We start from the raw sequence: 24,743 nt of genomic DNA, 5'->3' as shown, positions 1-24,743 counted from the left end.
ATGATGGAGAGATAGAGGCGAAAAGCCTGGAATATCTAAGGGAAAGTTTACAAGAGGGATTGAGCATAGAAGAAAGGGACAAATTGGATGTGCAGCTAACAATGCAGGAGATAAGGGATGCAATATTCAGCTTACCCTCTGGAAAAGCAACAGGCCAGGATCAGATCCCGGTAGAATTTTATAAGACTTTTTGGGAGGTATTAGCTAAAGACATTTGGTCAATTTGCTGCCTGGCACAGGGAGGCAGAATAGTTCCTCAATCTTGGGCGGGCGCTGATATAATTGTCATTTTAAAAAAAGATAAATCCCCCACTGAGCCGGGTTCTTACAGACCTATCACTCTGCTCAATGCCGACGCAAAAATATTTTCTAAAGCACTGGCTAATAGATTGAGTAGGGTGATAGAGAGGGTGGTGTCCCCTACACAGCATGGGTTTATACCTGGCAAAGGAACTACCGAACATATTAGACAGCTAATCACTATTCTGGATGCAGAAGCAGCTTTGGGGGACCCTGTCGCAGCTATCTTTTTGGATGCCGAGAAGGCCTTTGACAGGGTCTCTTGGGCCTACCTATGGAAGGCTATGGAGTGGGCTGGTATTGGTCGAGGGTATATAACCGCAATCCAGGCGCTATATAAACATCCTAGTGCTAGGATACGCATTAACAGAGCATACTCCAACGTAGTACAGATTAGACGGGGAACTAGGCAGGGATGTCCAGCTTCACCTTTACTATTCGCAATCTATTTAGATCCCTATCTGAGAAGGATTACAAAAAATAGGTGGATTAAGCCAGTTTTATTGCATGGAAAGGAGTACAAAATATTTGCGTACGCAGACGACGTGGCTGTCATAACACCTACACCAGAGGAGTCACTGGCCATGATAGAACAGGAGGCAAGAAAATTTGGAGAGGTCTCGGGTTATTCAATAAATAAGGGAAAAACACAAATAGTACAGAATAGACATACTACATTTGTAGATCCAAGAGTTGTCTCAGATACAAAATACTTGGGTATTAAGGTGACAGCGGATCTGGAAAAGTTAGTTGAGATAAATATGGAACCACTACTAGACAAAGTCAAAACCAACTTGGAGAGGGTCAACAACTTACACTTGACTCTCATGGGTAGAATTAATTTTGTTAAAATGGTTACCTTTCCAAAATTTTTATATTTGTTTAGGACAATTCCACTCTTTATTGAAGGGATATGGTTTAATAAAATAGAATCAGTAATAAACAAACTAATTTGGGCTCAGGGGAAGACACGTAGGGCATACCGTTTTTTAACTTTGTCACGAGAAAGGGGAGGTTGGGGAGCACCGGATTTTAGATTCTACTACTGGGCAACAGCTCTACAATACTCCAAAGGGCTATTAGGTGGAAGTGCGCAGGAGGAGGAGGAGGGAAGAAAGAGACCGGCTAATGTATATGTAGCCCTTTTAGGTAATGCGGCAGAAAACGCCCTAGTAACAACAGTGGACTTCGCATACTTTAAGCGCACAAAATTCAAGACTCTGAGTGCGATCTATAAAGTTTGGAAAGCAATAAGGAAAAGACTAGGACTAGGAAGGTACAACAGGTATTTAAGGCTTTATATGAACAATGATCTCCCAATGGAAATCTTCCGTGACACAGTTATGAGGGAATGGGAATCAAAAGGGATTAGGAAATTGGGGGATCTAATGGACACAGAGGGGGGAATTTTAACATTTCAAGATATACAGAAGAGATATAACATAGCTGGGAATAACTTCTTCAAATACCTTCAAGTGAGGAGTTATTTCCACATAAAAGCAGGGGGTGTAGGAGGGATGAAGAGCTGTAGAATAATGGAATACCTGGGAAGCAGTCTTCCATGCTCAATAAGACAGCTGTATGCAGAGCTCCAAGCTTATAAGATAGACGATAGAGAAAAATACAGCAATAAATGGGGAGAACAGGTAAAGGCCCGACCGGAAGACTTGCAAACCTCTTTAGATTATGGTCGAACTATTTTATGTTCAGCGACACTTCAAACACAACATTATAAAACAGTTTACTCTTTATATTTTACACCAGCCAGAATAGCCAGCTGGGGCGGCTCCTCTGGGATAACGTGCCCAAGGTGTAACTCTACAGAGGCCAATATAACTCATATGTTTGCAAACTGCCCACAATTGTATACTCTAAAACTAGCGATAGAAGAGTTTCTGGATAAATCACTGGGAATACAATCAAAACTAACTGAAGAGCTGATAATCTTGGGGGTAAGCCTAGATGTAAATACAAGATATCCAGAATTTTTATTCATGGTAACTGCAGTATATAGGATAATCGTAGCAAAGGCATGGAAGGAAAAATCAGCACCGTCGTTTCAGATGTGGGTAGCAAGACTACTATCTACATATAATTTGGAGAAGGCCATATATGATAGAAGAGGAAGGAAGGCAAAAGCTCTGGGGAGTAAGATATGGCTACCTATTGAGAAATGGAAATCTAGGAAACCTGTTTTGGATAGCAGCTGAGAAATTTGGTAACTGTACAAAATTTTATGGAGAGAAAGTAGGACGCAATATTTGGAAGTTTAGTGGTTGTCGTAGCCTTTCTCCATGATTGTTTTAAATATGCATTCTGCTTCTCTTCTCTTTTGTTTCCCTATTTGTTTTTTGTTTCCGTTTTGATCACTGGTTTACTTATACAAATCTGTATTTGATGCAAATGACTGTGCAATGGTGAAAACATACTGGATGTAAAAGAAAAATGTGGGGGGGGGGAAAAAATTTCTCTGAATAAAGATATTTAAAAAAAAAAAAAAAGAGAGGAGTCGCCATGGATTTGCTTGTATTTTTCAATTTTTTTTGGGCTTCTTTGGATTGTATGGATATTTTTGAATCTTTGGTATGGATTGTTTGACATTGGATTACTTTTCAAGCAGTGACGGAAATATAAGTATTTAAATAAAATGTTTTTGGGTGGGAAAACTGTATACATTTGTTATATTGTTATGTTATATGTAACATTTGGTAAATAAATTATCATAATACATGTAATATATGTTTTAATACTGTATTTGATAATTTAATTACAATTTGTTAGATATAACAAAGGTAGGAAATGTTATATTTAGAAGTGGCTAATGTTGTATGTATATTTATGTTATAATTTATAGAATAGTTTTAGCTATCATTGAGAGATATTCCAGTCCTTTGCTAGTTGGATAGAGGGTAACTTGGCTTTGGAGTGTGTTATACATTTTTTTTAGTTTCTTTGCTTAATTTAGGTCCAATCAGGGTTACTGATTGCTCCATTTGGAGCTCTTGGTCACTCTGTTCTTTTTGTAAGGATTGAAGTAATTTGTAAAGGGTAGGTGTCCCTCTGCCTGTAGTTGATTGGAAGGCATTATGCCACCCTTCAACTGCATTGTTGGTTTTAGCTTCCTTGTTTAGTGTGCTAAGGTAGACATTCCACCAGGCTATTTGATATTTCGGTTGTCTTCTATGGCCAGATCAGTGTAGCCTCCCTACCCGTGTATCTTCAAAGTAGTCAAGCATAGGGCTTAGTCTTTCTTCGTTTCTTTTATAGTAGGGGCTTTCTATTAATAAGTTATAATGTTCTGCAACATCTGTCACAGGCACATAGGCTAGGGAAATTAGTTTCTTTATTTGATGAGCAAAGGTGCTGTCTGTGGCGTATTGGACACTTAGGGCTCCATTACGATGTCGGGCGGATCGCCACCGCCATGCTGGCGGTGGTGATCCGCCCGACAGAAATGCCCGCCCGCCACCCTTTTCCCCCCACCACATTACAATGGCGGGGAGGACCGCAACATATGCAAACACCGCCCGCCACTTTTCCGCCCCGGTCACATTGCGGCCGGGCGGAAAATGATTAATATGGTGGCGGTGTCTATGAGACACCGCCAGCCATATTACAATGGCACAAGTGCAATGCCTTTCCGTGGCGGCAATGCCGCCACGGAAAGGCAGGCGGTGTTCACTCTGGGGGCCCCATGTGGGCCCCCAGAGTGAAGGCCAAAGGCCTGCATATACATAATCAAAGCGGCAGGCACCGCGCGGTGCCTGCCGCTTTGATTATGTACATGATGCACAGCATTTTTAGTATTGTGGCGGGCGGAGCACAGAGCTCTGCCCGCCACAATACTATTAAATCAGGATGTGCCCGCCACTGTGGCAGGCGCATCCTAATGGTGCATGCGGGACCCCCGCCCTTAGGGCGGGCGGTCCCGATTTCCGACAGGATGGCGGGCGGGCTTTGCCCGCCCGCCATCCTAATGGGGCCCCAAATGTAGATTTTTGGAGGTGTCGCTATATACATTGATTGAAATGATAATAGCAACCTTGTATTGCTGTGTGTGGGTATGTCTTAAGGATGCTGTTTATCATTGCTTTCTCAAAGTCAATGATTATTCTTTGTGGAAAATAGTCATTAGTATATTGTTTGACTTGGGTTAGTATTTCCAGATAGGTAGATTGCTGTTTGTTTGGTAGGAGGGCATATAGGAAGGGAATATTTGCAGTTTGGAAATGACCGTGGATAGTGTACATTCGGTAAAAAGGTTTAGGACATACTGAAAAAGTACTTAATTGCGATAATATTGTTTGTCGATATACTTGTAGTCGATATTTATTATAGACGATAATCTGGTATCGATATTTTTGTGTTTTCTAGTTTAAGTATTGGGATTCGATATTTTTGTAGTCGATAATTTGGCAACGATATTTTGTCTAGTCGATATTCGGTCATTCGAGGTTATGTCAGTGATTCTGCGGTTTGACCAGCTGGCAAAGGGCCACTGTTTCAACACAGGGACGGCACTCAATTGAGAAAATTCCAGTTCACAGCAGTCAAGCGACTGACCCTCAGCAAAGCGGGGCTATAGATTACGGGTCACACTCCTTCAGAATTGGGGCGGCGACAACAGCAGCGCAGCACGTGATGACTGAGGCTGGGATACAGGAGATAGGCAGACCACAGTTACTGTAGAACCATTTTGACTGCAGGGGGATGGCGAGGGTACCCCCCACACACACACAAATAAAGGGGCAAGCTGCATATTGACAATTGTGATCATTGCCTCGGCAGGAAGGAGACCGCACCTGGTGTGGGTGGTGGGCCATTCCTTCGTAACCAGAATGCAGTCCTGGTGGTGGCGAGGGGCCCACAGACAGGAGAACGACCAGTGGACACAAGCATCCAGTGGATGGGCCGACCAGGAATTAAGTGGGACCAGCTGGTGGCAACCCTTGCGGACCTGTAGGCGGAAGCTGCATGGCATCCAGACATTTTGATTATACATTTGGGGAGTAAAGACCTGGCCAAAACTGGGGAGGAAAGGACTCCTCCATGACATACAAAGAGACGACACAGAGGCAGCCAGGTCATCTGGTCAGAACTGAGCAGCAGAAGGGAATGGCGCGGGGCTGAATCACAAAAAGCTGTTGAGAACTCGAGGACAAACCTGAACCTTGCCTTGAGCAAAAACTGCAGGACCAATGGTTTGGAGAGTGCGAGGCATGGGCTCATCCACACGGGCTGCCCAGAACTCTATGGACAAGATGGCATGCACCTGTCAAAGGAAAGCGTGCAAGTATTTTGGAACAAACTGTGTGGCACCATGGCACTAGCAGGTTGCAGATAAAAAGACAAGAAGAAGAAGGGGGAGCAGCAGGAAGACGTAAGCCTCCCCGACGGCGTGGCGGAGAGCTACTGGGATAATGGTTGGTATGGAGGCACACTGAAGGGCGGTGTGCCAGAGTAGGCCTACTCACCTTGGGATGCCTCACGGCTGGGTGAGATGGCCTAAGGGCATTGTGTAGGACCACTCACTTTGGGATGCCTCATGACTGGGTAAGTTGGCCTACAAAAAGGGGGTAGCAAATGGAGTCGGTGCTCGCAGCCCAGCCCCCTTCTGGGCACAAAAGAGTCCAACAAGGTAGCGAGTTGTGGCCTAACACCGGGATATGATTTATGACGCAAGTATGACAGTTCACCAATAATGATTTACACCAACACCAGACTTTGAGAAGTCTCACGGCTGTGCGAGTTGGCCTACAAAAAGGGGGTAGCAAACAGAGACGGCACTCCCAGCCCAGCCCCCAACAGATGGCAGGCCACAAAAGAGTCCAACAAGGTAGCGAGTTGTGGCCTAACTCAGTAACAGAAGCTACCCCCTGTGCAAAGAGAGCGCAAATCCAACCGAATAAGGAGATGACCCAGAAGGGACAAGAAACAAGACAAGCCTGCAAATGACCTAACCTATGAACTGTCAGTCCAATTTGCTATTGGGTGATGTACATATGATTTGTGGCAGATATGATGTTTGACAAAATGCATATGATTTATGATGCAAGTATGACAGTTCACCAATAATGTTTTATGACCAGGGCATGCAAATAATGCCAAGGTATATCCATGTATTCCTAATAAAACTGTGGCCAACAAACGACCACTAAAAACACAAATGCATGTTCGCCTGTTCATTTTAAGGAATACCGTGTGAGAAAGGTTGCATGTACTCTGGTGTGGGACCAGTGCGGGGGTTATGTACCCTGCTCTCACCTGTAGAGCTGATAAAAAATAGCCTGATATCACAAAAGGAACCACTAACATAATAATAAAGAAAAAACAAAACCACTGTCGCTAAAGGGAACTATCTTGTGTGTGGATATGCTCCTCGTGAAAGAGCAAATTGCAGTCATTGAAAGTGAAAATAGCTAGTGGCTGAAGTTGGCTGACTTATTGCGCCATGCTGTATGCTGCAATGGGAGAAAGTGTGAATGACACAACAGACCAATGGATGTAAAGAGCTGGATGAAAGTCCCCATAAGTAATTCTATTATACATATAATTTTAGTACAATCAAAAGGCCAACACCAGACCAGAAAAAGAAGTGCTAAATGATCTTTTAAAATCGAAAATATTGTTGAAATGGCAAGAATATCTTGTAAAACACTCCAAAACGTTCAGGTCGAGTTTGGCTTTATAAAACTGAAAAAAAATCGTTATGGTTGATGTTGAAGAATGATGAACAAGCTGCTAATGTGATGTTGAAACAGATGTAACCTTTAGCTGTGACAAAAGCAGTCAGTAACATTACAAAATGGCAGCAGGATGGACATTCATTGACAGTCCCTTTTGGAGACATGTCACAAGAAACCGTGTTTTGATGTATATTGTCAAGTTTTCCACCAGTGTCCCTTGTATCTTCCCCAGCCCTGAGGAGTCGCGGGAGGACAATCCCACATGCTACGAAACATGTGTCGGCTGGATTGCTCTTAAGAACATTAAAACACTTTATTTTTCAAGAACCAGTTGATGAATTTCTTGTTTACCCACAGGCTTTGTTTTTGCTTAAATTGTATAATAGTGTCTACACAGACACAACTTGTTATATTTAATTCCTGTGTGCAAGGGTATCTTGTAGTAATACTCTGGTGTGCTGGCCTCGGCTGACACCCAAATTGGGGGGGTTATAGGGCTTATCCCCTCACCATTTTTGCACCGCATTCCTACCCGAGATTTCCAGACATATTTGCTTCCACTTTTAGCAGTGTGCCCTTTCTCCCCTTTTCCCTTACTAAAAACCCTTTAGAGATACTTATACCTGCAAGCAAAAATAGCCTATGAACTTAAAACGTAATTTCGTATTACTATTTTTTTTCAGCAATGCATGGTATGCTGCTGGTATGTTGAGTTGCACAATGCTCTCACTGTATATAGGGAAATATTTCCTTGGTGAAATTCTTAACATGAAGGTACCAGTACACATTAAAAGATAAAAGTACATGTTAACGGAGAAAAGCTCTCTATAAGTTTGGGTATCCAGGTATGCCTTACCATCTTGAAAGCATGCTTAGGCTTGAGAGATTGAGAGATGATGACACACTGGATAACTGTCCTAGATACACAATGTCATTGAGATCAGGATGGAAGGTGTGTGGCACTTCAGCAGCCCTAAACTAGAATACAGGATTCTAGATTTCAAAGGCCAATAAGGACCAATTAGCTCTCCGGAAATGACGATTACTGCAATGAGGTTTTAAAGAGGATTGAATATACCAATTGATGAAGAGGGCTGACCCAAGCTCTCTCTGTGTACGTATGTATGTATGTTTCTTTTATTTATGATGTTTTTGATGTCAGGAGGCTGACAAGACAACTGGCTCTAGGCAAGCCCTAAAATGAGTTGTAGAGCTAATGTGCACTGATGTCTTTCTCATCTGGCAAGGAAATGGTGAACAGCTCTCCATTTCAGCCCTCCTGACCCAAATGTCAAACTCAACCTGCACAAGAAAGATATTTCAGACTCAAATTTTATAGGCCTAGCACAAAAAAAAAGATGGCGGACAAAAAGTAATGTCTGCTCTCCTCTCCTCCATCTGTCCTCCTCGCAGCTGTGCTTGCTGACTGAATGATGCATTTCCTGCTCGTTTTCATCTACAACTTACCTACATACAACACGGTTCAGATACATGGACCTATCTTTGCTCAAGTGAAACAGTGAGGAAAGGGGATTGCTTGGAAAGTCTATTAATAATAGAAAATAAAACATTTTCTTTTTCCATTTTATTATGAGATTTTCCTAGAATCACACAACATAAGCGCGGGTGACATAGCCAGAATTAGAACCCGCGCCTCCAGATTCCAACTCAAGGGGAAACCACGAGCATATTCACCGTAAGCAGAGAAGTCTAATGTGTTAAGGTAGAGCTTTACTTGGACTTTGAAAAAAAATCAATGACGATATCTCGTCTGGAGAAGGACTTTAGAGTACAGTTTAAAAAATACTTTAAAATGTAATTTAAATAGGGTGGAAATAATGGTAAAATATTTTGTTTCACTACTCATACACATTCAAACCTCACAACAGACACTCTCCAAAAACACTAGAACTTTCAAAAGGACGATAATGGGTAGAAAAATCACTAAGATTGTATTCCCCTAATACTTTAAATGAAACAGGTGCATCATATAGATGTATTGTACAGCAGTGGTCTTCAGGGTTATTTCATGGTACAAAAGGTACTTTTAGATGCTGGCAATGTCACCCTCTGAGTAAATCTAAAACTGAAGTCAGGTTTTAAAACTGAGGAAGCAGTATCATATATACAATGCCTTAACATCAGAAGTTTATTATAAATGCACTGTTATTATAAATGCTATTTTATCTGTATGCCTGAACAGGCACTGATATGCTACGTGACCAAATGTTAATATTGTTTCTATATTAATTTGAAGCACCCACTAACCTTAACATGTGTGAAAAGTTGTATATTTTTCGGGGAACAGCGTTTACAACGCAACTTTTACAACGAAGTACCTTTACGACGCAACCATTACAACGCAACTTTTACAACGACTTGCGCTGGGGGGAGCTCTAGGATAGGGAATAGTTTTAATTTACTATCCAACACCTTCCCTACTATCCACGGGGACTGGAGTTGGAATAGTAAATTAAACTATTCACTATCCAGCACCCCCCAACGCAAGTTGTTGTAACGACTTGCGTTGTAAAACTTGCCTCGTAAAGGCCTGCGTTGTAAAAGCATGCGTTGTAACAACGTACATCAATATTTTTCTGAAGCCTAGAAACAATTTAATTCCATTTTGCACAATTGCACATTTCCTTGCTTCAGGTAAGCATACCGTCGCTCTCAGGTTTGGGAGTGAGAAGCGTTAGTGAGAACCACAGCACCGAGACCACCCTCACAGCTGCCACGGATGACATCCGCACCCTCCTCGACCAAGGCCACATGGCTGCCCTCATTCTACTAGACCTCTCAGCATCCTTCAACACCGTCTCCCACCACACTCTAACCACAGACTCCATGACACCAGCATACATGAATCAATCCTAGACTGGATCCGCTCCTTCATCAGTGACCGAACTCAAAGAATCAGACTCCCTCCCTTCCTCTCCGAACCCACAGAGATCAGCTGCCGAGTACCACAAGGATCCTCACTCAGCCCCATGCTCTTCAACATCTACATAGACCCCTCGTTACCATCGTCATAAAACACAGACTCAGCATTGTATACTACTCCAACAACCCCCAGCTCATCCTCTCCCTCACCAAGGAACCTGACATCACCAGACATAGTTTCCAGGAAGGCATGAAAGATGTTGCATCCTGGATGAGCAGCCGCTGCCTGAAGCTCAGTTTGGGGAAAACGGAAGTCCTCATCGTCAGATCCACCCCCTCTTCATGTGACAACACCTGGTCTGCACCACCCTCTGCAACCCTCCAACACCCACGGACCATGCCTGCAATCTCAGCATCATACTCGACTCCTCCCTCACCATGAAATGACAGGTCAACGTAGTATCTTCCACGTGCTTCAACACCATCCGCACCCTCCATAAGACCCTAAAATGGATCCCCTGAATCCAGAAAGACCGTCACGCACACACTCATAATCAGCAGACTGGACTACGGGAACGCCCTCTATGCCGGAATCAACTGATCTCTACTACTCAAAATCCAGACCATCTAAAATGCCGCAGACAGACTTGTCCTCGGCATCCCACAACAAGACCACATAACCCAGCACCTACATGACCTCCACTGGCTCTCCATGGAAAAGAGAGTGACCTTCATGCTGCTCACTCACACCTACAAATCCCTCCACAACACCGGATCCCAATACTCCAATTAAAAAATCTCCTTCTAAGCACCCAAGAGATTTTCTTTGCTCCGCCGACCTTGCCCTGGCCGAAATCCCACCCATCCTTAAGTTCTTGTGTAAGTTTTTGTCTCTAACTAGGAGTCAAAAGTAAGGATTCTTATTCCGGTGGGGCCTTCTTCTTCAAATGGAGTCCATTAGTTTTCTGTAGTGGTGGTGGCTGGAGTGTTAGATTTATCCTGTGCCATATGCCATGTTCATGTGTTATCCAAGACTACTTTTATGAGTGGCAGAGGAAAGCGATACAATCCAGAAGCACCCATATTTACTGTTGGTGAAAATTCAATGATGCTCATTTTTGTTCTTTCAGGAGTTTCACTGTTCATCCAGTAGAAATACATAATTAAATTGAATTTTAGATTTCACAGTTAGGAACTTTATAAATAGCACCGATAAATACTCCAAGATTTATGTCTAGTGATTCAGATGTGAATCAGGGCATTTCATGCCCATTGGTGGCTTAAAGTTGCAGTAGCTCTGGCACACTGAAGGTGGGGACACACTGGCAACCGCCTCTCTGAAGTAGCCATCATAAGAATAGGAAGAGTGGGAAGAAGCATTGTCAAGCCCTCTCCCCATGGCGGCTGCCGTGGGAGGAAGGAGATTCGGAAAAGAGCATTACCGATCCCTCTTCCCACATCAGCGGCAATATAAAGAAGAAGTGCAGAGAAAAATGATTGTCAATTCACAAAAATTCCTGGTGTAGCAGATGTGACATTACACACCCTTTGACCTTTATGACCTTACTGGAAGGGAGATCACATGACCTATGTCCTCTGGATCTTCCTGTGATGTAATGTCACATTAGCTTAAGCCTGTGGGCATTACAATAATTGGCATTATTAAAGTTGACAATAGCTGCATACTTAATATAATACCACAGTCAAATGATTGTTTCATACACCAACTATATTAGATTGATGATATGGGGCCATATGTATCAATGTTAGGTTTTGCGATTCACAAATAGCGAATTTTTGAGAATCGCTATTTGAGAATTGCAAAACGCTATGTATGTAGGATTTGCAATACATTTTGTGAATCCTACATAATCCTTAATTGTGAATTGCAAATTGCAATTCACAATCAAGGAATACCTCCCCATTCTTTCCTTTGGGCCTAGAGGCCCATAGGAATGAATGGGAAGACATTCTCAATTTGCGATTCTCAATTAGCGAATCGCAAATTGATAATGCAATTTCAAGGGTGTCAGGGTGGCAAAAGGACACCCTGTTGCATCCCCAAAATGAGCATGGGTGCACATGTGGCGCACATACATGCCCTAAGGGCATGTATTTGTGCCACATGCCACTTTGAAAAATGCAAAAATGAATTTGTTTTTTTTTTTAAACGCAAATTACCACCAACCTGTAGTTGGTGGTAATTTGCGATTCCATATTCCATATTCGCACAACTTCGGTGCCTCATACATTCCATTTAAGGAATCGCTAATTTTGCGATTCCTTATTTTACAAGGCAGTTTTTCATTTATACATACCATCAAGCCTAATTGCGATCGTGTTAGTGATCCAAAGCTTGGATGCAAGAAGAAAATACTATTTGCATTCAAATGTTTCTGATAGTTAAATTGTGTTTCATACAACACTCTCACTGCAAGGCCACACTTGAATCCAGGGCTTAACCCGTGTTTGTTGCAAACACCAGCATATGGACACAGCATACGTTTAAGGTATACGTCATTGTAGGCCCTTTACTATCATTTTTTTCAGTATGATGTATGGCTTTAAGGAGTATTTTTTAGCAACAGCATAATGAATGATGACATCAGTGATATCACCAGTTACTTCATTTGAGGTGTCATCAAGGATGTCATCAATCATGTCCTTTAACACGTCATGCATGATGTAAAATGTGAGGTCATAAGCAGTGCATGATACAGGTGTAAGTTATAGTTAGCTATTTCTATTTCTATTTCTATTTCTATGCGGAATGTGTTAAGCGCACGGGCCCCCGCAGGGGTTTCATGGCGCTAGCTCACTTAACTATAAGTGTTGAATCTCAGGGGTTTTTCGTTTACAATTTCGTTCCTGTGTGACTTTGTCATCTAACTACAAAGCCATTTTAACCGTTCTCTTTTCAGTGTTTTTGGTGATATTTTATTTTTGGTATATGTATAAGTCTTGTAGTCTGGCACACATCATATTGCAAAACCTAAGTCTGTATCTACTTAGATAACAAACAGAGGCAGGCCCCCAACCTCTAACTGTGTCTAATCCTTCACATTAGCTATTTGAAGAGGTAGTTTTACGCAGATCTTTCTATGTGTTTATTCATTTTTTAAACTCTTTTGATTTTTTTTTTTACTATTTTGTAAGTTTTTTTATTTTTATGAAATTAGTTTAACCAATGTTTTTTTTAAAACTCTTTTTTGAAAACTATGCTCATCACATAATATTTGCAATGAAGGTTTAAAGCAATGTTAAATTGGCTTTTACTTTTAACTTTTACATTTGTCGGTTGATTTATTTTTAGAAATGTTTTATTGCTTACGTTTTTTGTACACATTTTTATAGTGGTCGCTCAAGTTCGAAAACCCGCCTCTTGGTCGCATCTTGGTGGCATTTGTGTGGGGAGCCCGGAGCACATTATCCAATATATTTTCTTAAGTGTAGATGTTTGCCTTTTTCCATAAAGGCCTACAGAGGAACTTAAGATAAAAACTCATTATGCAGCCTATAGAAGTAGGCTACAGTGGCCAAACCCTTCATCTTGTAGTTAAAAAAGGTGTCAAGAAATTGTCTATTCATGTAAAAGCATTCTCTGCCTCTGCCCTTACCTGGTTGTTGGGGGCTTCGTTGCATTACCGCAGGACCCTCAAAGCTGGCCGGAAGCTCTCCTATCTCCGCTGCAGGGCTCAGGACTATACTCCCCAGCACGCCTGGGTTCGCACAGCAAGGACGTCACAACTAAGCGCCCGAAGGCGCTTAAAACAAAGCTGCGCCTCCCGCAGCACGGGACGCATGCCCGGGCGCTACCCGGTCAAAGCCCGGAGGAGGCTGGGCTGGGTCACCCCCCCCTTTCATCTTTAAATTGGCACCTACACAGAGCTGATCAGTGACTGATATTTGTTGAAGTTCCTTGTTTCTTCTCTGGTAATTTGGTCCCGACCTCATAAGTACAATATGAGTAAGATATTCCAAAAGGGGGTTGTTGGAACACTTGACGCATTCCTTCTGAGAGCTGAATCTGTACTCATTAAAGAGATCGAGCTCACCCAAAGAAGGTTATCAATTGATACCCGTAGAGTATCAGTTGGGGCCCCACTTACTAGCCTACAAGAGGGGGTGGGTTTGGTAACGGAACCATCCTTACATATATCTTCTGGCATTTCTCCCTCAATGTTAATTGTTCCCTCTTCCCCACCTCTCCGGATATGGTTTTAACTCGCCAGCAGCGTCAATCCAATGCCAAAATGGGTGAGGGTCAAGCCTCAGTTGCATCCAAAAAGAGGAAGGCGGGTGGGCTCCCTAATACCTTGCACCAGGTTAATAAAATGGCTAAAATCAAAGGGTCCACCCGCGGAAAAAAGGGAGTGTCCAAGAGGCTGCCATTTCCAAGATTTTAACTGCGACACTTAATAATCCTATGATCTGCTCCAACCAGTTGCCCTGTGATGTGGAGGCGAGGTTTATTGCTAAGTTTGAAGAGTTATTACAGGCAAAGCTTGATCCACTGGTACTAAAACTGTCAGACATCAGCCAAAGACTAACCAACATTGAGCACCACTTATTAGTTAGTACCCCAAGTTGTTCTACAGTTTCCTGTAAAGCTCTAGTTCCAGCCCCAACTGTTGCAATTGTCCCCGTTGTTCTACCTACCAGTAATAATGTGTTGGCAAGTACAAATCTGGCAGAACCCCCCCAAGCATCCTATGGGTAATTCAATGGTTCCTGACACATCAGTAACTGGTAGAGGCGCAATATTAGGGCGCGGCATTCATAATAGGGCTCGACAGGGTGGTTCGAATAGTCATCAATGCAATGAAACTTTAAACTTACCGCCTGAGGCAATGCCCTATTCCATTGTCCTAACTAACGTTCCACATTTACAAGCCGGCATTGAGGAAAACTGGGTGTCGCTGAGGAACAAGGCCCTACAATTTATAGACTCTAAAACAAGGTTGGGGGTCAGTTATTCGGGGGCTACAAAATGGCACGTAGAGTTGCCTAGATAGGTAATTCTAATAAAAAAAGTAGAGGTGACTCTGTGGTGGTTAACTTCGTGTCTCCCTACCTAGTCAAGACAATTCTAGATAGGGCTGGCTCATCGTATTTGAGTGAGGGAAGTATAAACATCCTGCCATTGGGGTTTATCTACTGAGAAAACCGGTTGATGCAAACGCTGATGGCCGTGAGCAATCGTGTACCACCAGTTCAGGTGCTATATGAGTATACTGTCCTAACTTTTAATAGAATTGAATCATTTAACAATCTGGAGGACATTGACTGACTGGGTTTAGCGTCCCAGCCAACTTATGCCTCCCCATGCTGGGTTCAGGAATTTAGTAGGAATGGAGTGTAGAGCCCCCGTGGTAAGGATTACTATGTATCCCAATGCAGTAGCTCGGGCAGTCAGGCTCCATTGAGGTCCTGCGCCATTGACATGGCTAGAACTAGTATTACTAGTGATAATGTAATACCCATATATATGTCAATTACCGATGCAGGTCTCCCACAAAGTATACCTATGGTGTCTCCCGCAGTTCTTAAAATAGTATTCTGGAACGTTGTGGGGCTTATAAGTAAACTTGTTTCTCCGGAGTGGACTACATTTATTAAGGAACAGGACATCATATTTTTTCAAGAAACCTGGGCAGTTGATAAGGTGTTATATGAGGAATATATTAATTTTTCCAAGCCAGCAGTCCAGGGAGAAAGGGGAAGACCGAAGGTTGGGTTGACAATCTGGATCAGGCAGTCCCTTACTTATAATCTAGAGGAGATTGCAATTGATTCACTGGACATTCTTATCCTCAAGCTATCCCACGTCTGCAAGGTGGGAAGTCGTCTGATACAGTAGACTTACTAGATGTTTTCTTAACTCAACACAAAGGGATCAGCAATATTATTATCGCTGGGGATTTTAATTGCACTTTCGAACCACTTGACTCTGAGGATTTGAATTTTAGCCTTGAGGAGGACGAACAGTGGTTAATTCCATCACTGGATATTACTCCTATCAAAAAGTGGACCAGACCAGCTCTCCAGTTAAAAGCTCTGTGTCTAGAACATTGGCTAAGAGCTGCCAATGGCCGTACGAAGTCAGACAAGCAGCGGGCTGCAACATTTAGCAATGGGCATCGTTTTAGTCGCATAGACTATTTTATGGTTAATTTGGAACTTTGGCCAGAATTGCTTGATATGATGGTGGTTGCTCGGCTTGAGAGTGATCATAACCCACTCGTAGTTTCTATGCGGGACATTGTTTTTAAAAATCTGGAAGTACTGCATAATAAATTATATTTCGTAGAGGGCCAGCTGACTAATGACACCAGACGCCTCAAATGGTGTAAGGTAGCACTTGACCCGATGAACTTGCAAACTATGAGTCAACTTGTAGCACATTTTATTGTAACCCTTCAGGCTGTGGCAGAAACGGGGGTGGCTAGGGATGGAGTTGCACAAACACATGAGCATCTTTTTAATCAACTAAAAGTTTTTTTTTATTACACATAACTCAAAAGGCCCAGTGCCATCTGGGTGCAAAGCAGCACCATGGTACAACTCCAAATATCATGCTGCTTACAAACTTCTGGCAGCCGCAATCAGGTGTAAGAATCAGGATTCTATAAGAGAGAAGCGGCAGGGTTATAAGTTATCAAAAAAGGCAAAACGGGAATGGGACGAGGCACTTTGGGAGGAACTCCTCCTTGCCTGTTCTGGCAGGGATATGTTAAACTTTTGGCACTTGGTAAAATGGGGAGTGGGGATCCTGGTAAAGCTCCCACTAACCCTGTGGAGCCGGACCAGTGGGTCTCCTACTTCAAAGGCCAATTCGCCATTAACCTGGGTATTCAGGAAACCTTTTTAGTACCATTATCTTCTCCTCCACTTAGTATCTCTAGTAAGGAAGTAGAAGCAGCCCTCCTTAAAGTTCCCAAAGGAAGAGCGCCGGGTCTAGACTGCATTCCTGCAGATCTTTTTGTCCAAGACCTGGCACCCTGGGCAAAATATATTGAGCTTTTAATGAATGCCATCGACCAAGGGGGGTACAAAATGGGGTGGTGATGGACGGACCAAGGGGGAGCAGTCCCTAGTTCCTGGGCTGGTGCTTTTATTCTTCCCATTTTTAAAAAGGGGAATCGGTCAATCCCAGGAAATTATAGACATATCAGCCTGATCGATTGCATTCAGAAAGTTGCGGCTAGAGTGATACTAGGGAGAATTCAGGCATGGATGGATGACTGTCACATTTTATCAGATCTACAAGCTGGTTTCCGACGATGTATCAGTACAGTGGACCAGGTGCTAAGATTCATTCTTATCTATTGGCGTACTTTTACTCTGGGGAGATGTGCCATTTATGCAGCATTTGTGAACCTTAGGTCTGCATTCAACCTTGTCCCTCGCTCTAAATTGTGGCATAGCCTTTTAAAGCTGGGCATGCCACTGGAGATTTGGTCTTTTGTTGTTAAATTGCATACAGACAACTTTGCCCAGGTTAGGTGGGATACGGCAGGTCACATCACCGATAAGTTTCCGGTCGAGAAGGGAGTTAGGCAGGGGTGCGTCCTTGCACCCACTCTTTTTTCCATCTATATAAATGTGGTTTCGAAATACTTTGAGGATTGTCCAACCGATGCCCCCAGCCTAGGTGGAAAAAAGATCCCACTCCTAATGTTTGCCGATGACACCCTTATCATCTCCAAAACAAGACAGGGCCTTCAATGTGCCCTGACAAAATTTGAGGAGTTCTGTGAGGACCATGACCTCGCTGTCAATGTTGACAAAACAAAGTTTATGGTCCTCCAGAACTCTGTCAAACATATCGGCAAAGTTAGGATGCGGGAAGGCGTGCTGGAACTAGCAGTAACTTTTTCATATCTTGGGGTAACCCTTGATAAAAAGATGAGTTGGAAGCCCCAACTCAACTGTCTTATGGTCAGACACGCCCAACTCTCGGGTGTGTTGCTCAGGGAACATAGTCGCTCCTACACAAAGCCCATGGCACCAGTGCTGCATATTTACAATTCTAAAATTAGTGCTGCAATTTTGTATGGTTCGGAGTTGTGGGCACATGTGAATCTGGAAGCACTGGTGGTAGCACAAAATGCATTTTTAAGATCTTTAACGGGTTTGCCACAATCAACCCCCCTAATTCCTCTCTATATGGATTTGGGGTGTCACTCCATAAGAGATGTCGCCCCATTTAGATCAGTATTATAATGGAGAAGACTCTGGGTGACTCCCGAACTAGACAACTATGCGTTGGCGGTCCGGGAAATTCGGTATTTGGATGTGAATAACAAAATAGAGTGGTTTAGGGGTTGTCAAATATATTCTCAGTGAGTTGGGACTGGTCCGGTTGTGGACCTCTCCAGAGGGAAGTGTCTTTCCACAAAAAAAGAGCTAAAGACAGCATATTGGTATTGGATTTACTCCCGACAATATATATCTTCCACTAGTCTCACATTGTCTAGCACCTTCCTATCCACTAAATCCGAACCCTTTTATGAACAGTACTGGGACCTAATCTCCTCAACTCGTGACCGCAAATTATTTCATCAGTTCAGAGTCGGTATCTTACCAACCAAGGTCTTCACTTCCAAGTGGTCTGATTCATGTGCCAGCAATAGTAAATGTCCATTTTGCCCAGATAGGGACGAATCTGTGGGTCATATCTTATTTGCATGTCCAGCGTATCACAACCCGAGGAAATACTGGCTTAAACCCTTATGTATTTCAATGGGGACCAGGGACCACAGCGAGGCATTTAGATTATTCAAATCCGCTGTGGATGGCCCTTATATGATTGCTATAGCCAAGTTTTTGGGCCGAGTGTGGGTGATTCGTTGGTCCGCAGGGAGGCGTCTGTAATTCCTCTCCCATACTTTTTTCCCTTTTTTTTTATATATCTCTCACATGCTCTAGATATGCTTTTTAGTGATTCTTGATGCATTTTTTTAAATGGCGTACTGTTTTTGGTCCACCATAAAGGTGGGTTTTAGTGCTGTATCAAAATATTTATAGTTTTTATGTGTATTTTAGGATTGATCCACAGTCACGTGTATTGGAATAATGTAATGTAATGTTTGTTGATGATTTTTAGATCCTGTGTTTTGTATTGCGCTGACTTTTGTGATTCTTCTTTTAAATCGAAATAAAGTTCAAATGAAGATAAAAGCATTTTATCTTTGTAAAACAATCTTTCACAAACCCTTTTTTTATAGAGTATAGAGATGAAGGAGCGCCGGACAGGGTAGCCCCATTAGCTGCCATTATAAGAGTTCAAAATAGAGGTTGTGCCTATAGAACCCCAGGGACCTCCAGTATCCCATCATGTTCAGCGAGAGGCAGTTTCTTCAGTTCTTTTTTCTGACTCCTGTTGACAGGACCTAGGAGCACTGGACTCTGCCTTTTAAAGGCTTTTCTCTTTATCACTGAATGTGATTGAATATGACTTTACTCTATGTTTTTCAGCTCTCCCTTGCATTGTGTGCAATTTCCGGACAGTAATTTGGGGACTTTTATCTTTAAGAATGCCGTCTTTATTTGATAAATGCCTTTCCAATGGGAGAAAGAAAGCCAAGACAGACCCCCATGATGTCTGTATTATTTGTTTTCCAGTAAGTAATCTTCCTGAAGATTGTCACCACTGCAGGGCGCTTTTCAGGTATTTGTGCCCTTCGGCACAGAAGAACAGTGTATGCAGCAGATACAGTCTGCATGTGAGCCTTCATAATGAGAAGAGGGTCAGTCCTCTACCAGGGTTCTGCCTCCGACCTCTGGTGGATGTGGAAGATCCCAAAAGAGGTTTCTAGCAAAAAATCAACATCATTTCCCATCAAAGTTGAGGGCATCGACTTCAAGACCAGGTACAGCGCCAACCCGTTTACTGTCAAGGGCTGGATTGATGTTGAGAAATAGCAGAAGATCGACGTTGAGGCGGGGTAGGTCAATTACCCCCAGTCGACACATAGACACAGATTGACGTTGAGGAGCAAGTCGATGCCGAGACACACAGTATTATTGATGTCAAGAAGTGCTTCGATGTTGAGGAGGCGCTAATGATCAACGTTGAGGAGCAGATGGATGTCAAGATCTTACCGGCGGTTGACATTGACTGACATGTCCAGGAGAACAAGTCACCGGTGTCTGACTTTTCCAGGATGTGCTCTCCTACTACACCTATAGTCTTGCCACCCTCTCCTTCATCGCCGCCTCCAGCTCTGCCTCCACCGACTCTACGTCCTCCACTGCCTACAATGCCAATTCCACCTGCGCTAACAGATCCACCTCATCCAAGATCAAGATTGCATTCAAGAAAGCACCATCTTTCTCACCACAGCTACCATAGTTTCTGACAATAATCATCAAGACAACCTCATCATCACCGTCCGTCAAATAGATCCAGATCATGCTCATGATTACATCACTCCAGGTAGTCATCCTCCATGTCTAAAGGACACTACTCGTCTATCCTTACAGACTCTCCACTTCCTAGAGTCGCCCCAGTAGACAATGTTACCACCTTTCATGACCTTTGAGTGTGGCTGCTGATTCCTCTCTACTAGCTTCTCACGAATATTGCTATGGTGTGGCACTCCGCAGAATTGCTTGGCTCCACCTCACATCTTTGAAACCTGAGTCACAACAGCGGATCATAAATTTGCCTTTTCCTGGTTCTATCCTATTTGGCAACCACACTGACGATCACATGGCTGTGATGAAACTGAACTAGACACCCTCAAAGCAGTTGGCTGAGAGAGGCCCAAAGAAAAAAGAAAATCATTTAGGCCTTACCATAGGTGATACTATCCACAGAGAGTTCCAAGTTGGGGCATATTATTGCCGGAGCTATATGGATCAGCTAGCAGCCCTGTGGACCGCCTCCTTCCTCTGGCAAACTCAAAAAAAGGAGTGGGGGTCATGTGGCACCCTTCTGGAGCCAAACATAGCACTGGAGACCACCATCCCCAAGGCCGTCTCCTGCTATGTCACAGGGTGCCCACTCCGGAACATAGCTGTTTGCTGTGGCTTGGCAGGAGGTTTACTGCTCCCACCAAGCCAGAACACCTGCTCGGCTTCCAATTAGTGAGAGCATTAAAAATGCTCTTGCTAGCTGGAAGCAGAGCAGAAATGCTTTTAGAGAGAGCGAGACGCATGTTTAGCAGCTCCCTATGTCTAAAAGCAATGCCGGCTACCTCAGGATGTGGGGAGCCAGCAGGGACCGTGGGTGCCTTGAGGTTCTTCGCCAGATGTGAGTGGGTGCCCTGGGTGGGACGAATGCAAAAAGAACAATTGATGCACAGAATGCAGAACAATGTCATACATTCACCCTGTTACAGAGATCTGGGTCTAAATCCATTGTTTATTTTACTCACAAACCATTCCAGTTTGAACCCAGCCATATGCAAATCAGTCTGGACCCTGTGCCCAATGGGAAAAGTCCAGCCAAACTACCAGGCTAGGTACTCCCTGGACTGGAACCAAGCATTCTATGCAAATCAGTCTTTACCCTGTGCCCAATTGGAAAAGTCTAGCCCGAGCTGCCAGGCCAGCTTTTCCCTGGATTGGAGCCAAGCATCCTTGGACCGCTTTCGGGGTTTCACCCCTCAGCAGCCAGAATAGCTTGCCTCCAGTGGCATCCAACAATAGAAACTGGGCACTGGGGGATGGGTTCCCATGGCCGGAATCGGTGTGGCACCCCTCCACCATTTGAGAAAGGTCAGGCCTCAAGGGATGGGTCCTCAAGGCTGAAATCGGCACGGGAAAGGGGCTGCACGGCTCCCTTCCCATATTACTTGTAGGCAGGGCCCTGGGGATGGGATCCCCAGGGCCTAAATTGCCTCCCTCCCCTTATAAAAGAGAAAAAATGACAGACAATGCCACAACCTTTTACCACCATTCTGCAAACATGCCTCCTGGTGCACTACTAGTTGGCGGATGAAGTACCCATGACTACTGAGGGTCCTTGGGGGGCAACTACCCCTCCTGTTACCTCCAGTAATTCCCACACAGCAGAATTTCTGAGAGGTTGTAAGAGGCCACACGCCCTTTCTCCACCATTTTGCAAACAGGCCTTGTGGCGCACTACCCATAGGGAGATAAAGTCCTCTTTGATGCTGAGGGACCTTGGGGGCCTAGAAGCTATCCTTTTACCTCCAGTAATTCCCATACAGTGGGATTCCTGAGACCTTATCGAAGCCTGTGCCCCTTTCTCCACCACTCAGCAAACGTAACTGCTAGTTAAAAAACACTTAGAAATTCACTTAAAAAAACCAAAGCTTACAGGGATATTATAGTTATTAAATCAAATTTTAAAAAACTTAGAAATTCACTTAAACAATAAATGTAGAGGTACTCGTATAGCGCACGACTACCCGGAGGCATCTCGGCGCTTGTACGAATACCGCTGAGGAACCCTTCCTGGCTTTTCCCTGTGAAGTGTCCACTCCTGGGAACCACCAAGGTGAAGCCAGGCATCCTAGCGTTGTTGCGGCCGTTGTGGAGATTAAGCAAGCTATTGCCCAGAGTTGCAGAGTGGGACCCATGATTAGAATAGGCACCGAGGCGAGAATTATCAGGTCAGAGGAAATTGAGCCCCAGACCCGCAGAGGCGGGAAATGAACCCTGGTCCCGGGCCAGACTTCTGCATCAGGGTCTGCCGCTCTAACCATTGAGCCACACTTCTCCCTAAATGTTACAGGGACACTATAATTGGGCTCAGATTTCACTCATACAGAACAGGTGAAATTCAGCAGTTATTGATACCTGAGCTAGCTATAACTTACGCCCCCAGCAATGCACTGCTTTTGACCTCACATATTACATCGCTTAAGACAATGTCAGTGACATCACTGATGACATCTCAAATGACATCACTGATGAGATCACTGATTTTATCATCCACTGAACTATTCACATACCCCACACAATATCTCATACAAGCACTCACACACCTACTTAGTCATTCATATACCCATTCACAGGCCCATACCAGTACTCACACAGCCATTCACTCCTCCATAGAGGCACTCAAACATCGACTCACTCACTTGTACAGCTAATCACACAACCATTCACCTAGCCTCACATTCACCCCTACATCTATTCACACACCAACTTATTTACCTACACAGTTACTCACACACTCACTCAATCACCCATATAGCCTCTCAACACTGCCACTCACTCACCCATACAAGCACTCACACACTCACTCACACACCCGGACAACCACTTACATACCCATTCATACATCCATACAAACACTCAAATATGTGCTCACTCACCCTCACAGATATTTACTCTGCATTCCAGCCACTCACACACCAAGTCACTTAACCAAACACCCACTCAAACAGCCACTCATTCACTCATACAGCCACTTACACATCGAGTCACTCACTTATATAGCCATTCAGACACCTACCCTCTCACCCATATAGTCACTACACACCCACTCACCCACTCATAGATCCACTCACACTGCCACTCAATCACCCATACACCCACTGATATACCCACTCACTCACCAATACAGCCATTCACACAGCATCTCACTCACCCACACAGCTACTCACACAACCACTTACACACCCATACAGCCACTTACACACTTAAAACAATCAAGGATTCATACAGTCACATTGCTACTCACATAACTTATGCAAAAAAGTAGTGTCACTCAGTAGTAGTGCACCTAGTATTGTTATATTCCTGGGTAAGGCCCATGTACCAAAACAGCCTATTTCTTACATTGTCCTCACAAATAACATTTCAGCTGTGACATTTTGCATACACAACATTGTTGGATTTGTTTCTCAGAAACTACTTTGTGTACACATTTAGCTTTGCACAATATTATCAGGATGCCCCGAATATCATCTGCAAGGCATTTGTGCACACTATGTACAAATGTCATCCTATCTTTAACCATAGAGTGGCAGGGCTTTCTACATTTCCATAGCATTGCTAATCTATGCGTACATCGCAAGGCTGCTTTCTATTGTAAAAATGAGCATCCGAATAGATTAGCAGAGGAGGCACTTAAGCTGACACTGTTGGACCTTGCATGCTGAGAATTCACCAAGCAACAGCCTGACACCTTGGGAGGGGTGACCAAGATGGGGTCCTTCATTCTATTCCATCAAGTACTGGAGTTGGATTGTCCCTTGGTGGATTCTTCGCTCCACACATGCACATACGCTAGGTACACTTAGAGTAGGGTTTGCATAATAGGAGCACGCTTGATTACTGTCCTGTTTTATATGCCTACTTATATACACTGCTTTAGTGCCATGGCGGATCCCTAGCTACTATTTATAATTTTGGTCCTCGTTATCAATTTTATTTGCTTCTGTCTATTAATCATTGCAGCGCATGTATTCTATACCTGAATAACTATGGTTCAATAAACGTATTGAAAATGTCCTATTGTGTATTTTTTGTACACTTCTCTGAGAATAAATAAGCACAAGTGATTGAGTGAAAGGTGATGTACTGTTTCCACGATTCCTGAGGAGTCAGAGTTGTCATGTTCAGCGGTTGCTAGAAACAATTTGCTTCTCGGTAGGGTAAGGGGGCTTATGGTGGCACTTTGAGCTATCTGGTCTATAGGTCAACATATCCTGCAGGGGACTCCGCAACCAGTCTTTACACCAAGCCCCTCGTTTATGTTGTCCAAACAATGCCCAGATCCCAAGGATTAGTAGGAACTACACGACATGGCACCCAACGTTGATTGGGTTCTTTTTCAACGTTCAAGCTAAGCATCTTGGTAGTGCTCTCTCAGAGACCCCTAGTCACATTTAAATTGGATATGTCCATAGTGGGAAGGGATATCTGCTTCAGCTGAGTAGGTATACCCAA

This window comes from Lissotriton vulgaris, chromosome 6, assembly GCF_964263255.1.
Source record: "Lissotriton vulgaris chromosome 6, aLisVul1.2, whole genome shotgun sequence".
Classification (NCBI taxonomy): domain Eukaryota; kingdom Metazoa; phylum Chordata; class Amphibia; order Caudata; family Salamandridae; genus Lissotriton; species Lissotriton vulgaris.
Note: the sequence above shows the minus strand (reverse complement) of the source record.